The sequence below is a fragment of the Punica granatum genome, chromosome 5 (assembly GCF_007655135.1).
Source record: "Punica granatum isolate Tunisia-2019 chromosome 5, ASM765513v2, whole genome shotgun sequence".
Classification (NCBI taxonomy): Eukaryota; Viridiplantae; Streptophyta; class Magnoliopsida; order Myrtales; family Lythraceae; genus Punica; species Punica granatum.
The window spans coordinates 16,480,577-16,485,374 of NC_045131.1; the positions used below are offsets into that span (position 1 = coordinate 16,480,577).

The 4,798-nt window shown below is 38.0% G+C and overlaps 1 long non-coding RNA gene across 1 annotated transcript; it reads left to right on the top strand.

Moving 5' to 3' along the window:
• Positions 1 to 3,240: 3,240 nt before the first annotated feature.
• Positions 3,241 to 3,906, top strand: LOC116209225. The gene is made up of 2 exons (XR_004157178.1): positions 3,241 to 3,332; positions 3,520 to 3,906. It is a non-coding gene; the product is annotated as an uncharacterized LOC116209225 (long non-coding RNA).
• The last annotated feature ends 892 nt before the right edge of the window (positions 3,907 to 4,798 follow it).

A 4,798-nucleotide genomic window follows, 5' to 3' on the forward strand; every position in this document is an offset into this window, starting at 1 on the left:
TAGGAAAAGCATTTCTGTGCGAAATTTGCTGTCCTTCCTAGTTTATTTATTTGGATCCGAATCACCGTTTTTGGATAGCATCCCCCACGTATTACCTGACAGGTAAATAAAGTATCCGCATTTAGAGAAAGAAAGTTTCGTGTGGTGCTATTACTCTCGATCTATGATAAAAAAAAACCTGAATTTTATTTTCACTGATGAGACTGTCGGTCCCCTTATATTTTCTCTCCTCTAATTATAGGTCCATGGGCATCCTTTCTAACTTAAAAACCCCACATTTACGTGATTCTCTTATTTTCTTGGATATTATGAGAAACTGATCAGACTTCTTAAGTTTTTGTACTGAAGTACAGAAAAGAAATGTATATTATGATGCATAAAGATGACAACGAACACAAAAAACATGAGAAGAGGACAAGAGCAGTAAACTCTTCACGAAAAATATATCAAAGTATAACTGGCACATGATAAAAGCACAGTGAGTGAAAACAAGCTCTTATTCTAACAACCCAGTCCCCAGGCATCTCTCATTTCTCTGACCGCAGTTCTAATAGGCCGGCGCCAGAGGTTCATGACGTGGCAGGTGGTGTCGCGGATGCATGTGTGGGGCATGAGCCGGTGGCATCACCTTCCCATGGGGCCCATGGCCATGCCCCATCATGGGAGGGTGCGCCCCACCAGGAAAGTGGTGGCCATGGTGGTGGTGGTGGTGAGGCATGTGGTCAGGTGCTCCAGCCATCCCCGGAGGGTGGGCAAATGGGCCAGGCCTGGGACCAGGACCGTGACCGTGATCATGGCGCGGCCGGTGCCGGAAGTGTGGAGGTTCTGCGGCAAAATCTGCTGCAGCAGCAGCCACCAGTCCAAGAATTACGACTACAAAGAATGCTTTGGACATGTTTGGAATTTGGCTGGTAAGCTGATCTTTCTTGGAACAGACAGAAATGTTTGATTTCAGTAAGGTGCTTTGATGGTTGGAGGGATAGGCAAATGATGCCTTTTATAGTGTTCTGGAGCGTGATGAATTTTTGTGATTCAAGTAAGAGAAATGTCGTCCGAGGCAATGTTCACATTTGGGATCGTGATATAGAAGTCAACTTTGAGAAGTATAATATTAAGTTCTTACAAATTATTGCCGATAACTGCGGATTCGTTTCAATAAAAAAGTCGTACGTTTTTTGGTTGAAGGCCGTATTTGAATGATATAGGATCCGAAAGTTGAGGAAGTTCGATCTCAGTTTGCTATCCCGTTTTAAATATAATTTTTTAATCACTGAAAATATTAAACGATTTTGTATATTTTAGGTTTTTTAAAATGGATTGTAGTGCAGTAACAATCACTCTCTTGGAACCAATTGTCTAGATTCGATTCTCGCCAGTCAAACTTAATTTTTTTTCTTTTTTATTCTTTTGCATGGCATAGGATATTCTGGATTTCACTAAAGCCTAGATAATATCGCTTACCAGCGGGTGGGCGAAGAGTCCTGTGCTGGAGCTTATCGCATTTATAAGGATTCTTATTTAGTCTCGCAAATATTTGAATCTCAGATCGTAAGAGTACAAGGATACGAAGCAAAGAACTGACTGTTAAAGTCAAACTCAATTTCAAACCTATGCCCAGATTTATGAGCAGACATCGATTAGGCCAAAGATGATAAAAATTTTATGAAATTGAAGGTAAGATTAGTTGATAGTTGACATATAAGTGCGCCCTCTTTGGCCAAACTTGATCTGTAACCATGATGCCTGTGCAGCCTACCTTTTTCTATGTGAACTTTTATTTTTCAGTCTCAAAAGAGACCTATTGGCCGTGAAAAGGATATAGAAGAGAAATGAAAACAATGAGGTGTGTAAAGTTTCATTGAAGAGAATTGAATTCAGGACTAGAATATTTAATATTGTGGACAAGTTCACTGTACCAAACTCTTTGGTTCCATACGAAGAACCGGATTTCTAAATTCAAATTCTCAAACTTAACCCTTTACTTGATATCAAAGCGAGTAGAACATGCAATGTCATTGCATTGCATTCACATCACATTTCTCAAATATTACAATTTATTTTTAAAGGTTGAGACATTTATTTAAAGCTATCCAATAAGCTGAGAGTACCTATAGTTTCATTGGCACTAACAATTTATCTGGTTTGAGGAGAAAGGAGGGCAAAGGAATGGAAGTGAAGGGAAGAGAATTTTCCCCCATATAGTTTTGATATTTTTGTTAGAGGATAAGCTGAATGGAGGTGAAACTTTCACCTTCTTTCCCCTCTAGGAGCTCATTTACCAACAATCTTGATTTGGGATTGAACCGAGGTGAAAGAACATAAAAAGATACAGATTAATATGAAAGAGAAACCAAAATATACTTTTCTAAAACAAAAATTATCTATATCTTTTTTCAATAAAATTTATATTAAACGACAGTATAATCAGTTAAATTCTAGTAAAAATATAATAATTTAATGAGTTCCATCCGAATAAATTGTAAAGAAAAAGCAACAGACCAAGGAAAAGAAAAGAACAGAGAACCGATTTTGAGGGGCCACAAATTGTTCTCCGTTTCTTTAGATCAAGAAAGGGAGCATCTAATTCGGGAGAAACTTGCCTCCCAAAAGAAGTGGAGAAAGAAAAAGGAGAAACTAACTCCGACGTCACCCCCCACCTCAGCAATGAAAGGGACTAGTGGGGACTGGGAAAGTTCTTCCCTGTGATATGATATAATATAATGTTCTCATGCAGTCATACTCTTATTATGTAATATAATAATATATAACGTATTGAACTTTGGAAAAGATTCAATCCTCATAATACATAGCCACGTGCGCAATTGTTCTCTTCTCACTTTGGGCCCTCCAATTACCTGAAAACCGTTACCTGTCCCCATCAGATCCGCCAAGAGGTACATTATTAATCTAGGATTCTTTTCCATATTTTTCTTTCAAATATAGGAGAAAGTTGCCTTTGGTCTAATTTTCGCCTTCCTAAATTACTCTTAATGTCATTGTTATCAGAACCGGATCGGACCGACCGGTTCGATCGGTCAAACCTAAAATTGAACTTATGTTCGGTCCGTTTAGCTTAAAAATTAAAAATGCACAAATAGACCGACAAACCCAAAAAACCGGCCGATTTTTAAGCAAACCCATCGAATCCATGTGAACCGGTCGGTTGGGTGGGTTCAAAACTTTTTAAACTTGAAGGACCTAAATGTAAATTTGAAAAAATAAAAAACTCAAAACTAATGGAATGAAAGAAACCCTAGTCTTCGTTCTCCTCTTCTCCATTGCTGCGTTGCAGAGGCTGCAACATCTCGAGCTCTCTGTATCGAAGTCTTCAGGTGAAGTTCTGAACTAACGCCTCTTCTTGGCTTCCTCTTCTCCTTCTGTTTCTTCTCGGCTTCCTCTTCTCCTTCCGTTCTCCTTCCCGCCTCTTCTTGGCTCATCTCCCAGTCTCAGCAAAGTTCTGACCAGAGTTGGAGGAGAGCTTTTGTCGGACTTTGCTTGATCTTTCTTCTTCTTTTTCAGGCGAGCTTTTGTCGGCATTCCACCGATTTGGGTATTGATTGATGTTCTGCACTTGCGATTTGGGTATTGATTGATTCTTGTCTAGTGGTTACAGGAGACTGGAAAGAAAAAGGAAAAAAAAAGAGAAAAAATTGGATTTACAGCTTTTAGTTCGATTTTTACCTTTACAGGAGAAAACAGAATGTATCTTTCTGGGGTTCATTGTATTTCCTCATTGGAGCAAATGTCTTTCGTTCAAGATTCACTCTTTTGTACTTTGGGTTCCAATTCTTTGTGACGTTGATATTTATTCGATCCACGCCACATTATAAGATGATTGGGGCGTCATTGGATTGATTGGTATTTGTTCTCTCTTTCATGTAAGGTTCATGTTGTCTGTTGTTCTTATCTACCTGTATGAATTATCTTTCTGGAAATTGAAGAGCTTAACTTGTCTTCTTACATGTTTGGTTCGGAAAGCATCCTGTTCATATGAGCTCTCACTAGTTCGGTGCATCAGTTGATTGCTGCTGACATCTATTTGTAGTGTATGTTGAAAGTTATTCCGTAAATATTTTCTTAACTTCACCGAATCGTAGAGAATACCGATCCTTCTCGTCCAATTTTCTTAATAAATATTTATTTATTTTATAATTAAACATGCGGTCCGACCCATCGAACCCCGATTGAACCCATAAACCCATGAACCCATACCTCAGCCGATCGATGTCCGGTTCGATTTTGATAACACTGCTTAATATTATATCCTTGATTAAATTCCCTTTCATCTTTTTTCCATCATATCAATTGTTGTGACAAGATGCTCAAAACACGATATTGTCAACACTCCATTTTGATCTACCGGTTTCTAGGAGCAAAATCGTCATTTCGTAATCCATCAAAGGGAAGTATTTTCAGCTAATTGCTCGAGCATGCACGTCCTTTGAAAATGAGATTTTTCCTAATTTAACACCAATTTTTACAATTTTTCAGAAAAATAAAACTCTATATAATGTCTTTGAATTTCATGTGCATCAACTTTAAATTTCAGAATTTGGGACGAAAACACGAGGTCGAAAAATATTTTATTGCACAACATTGATCCTTGAATTTTTCTGAACGTAATGGTGGTTCCGGATCATTTTTTTGACATCAAATTGAAAAGACGAGAATTTTAGGGTTGCGCCTCAAATTCAAACTTTAAAATCTGTTAAAAAAAAGAGTTCAAAAGGGTCGCTGAATTCAAATTTTGAAAAAAAAAAACAAGAAGAAGAAAGTCAAACGGTTCTTCCTTCCAACC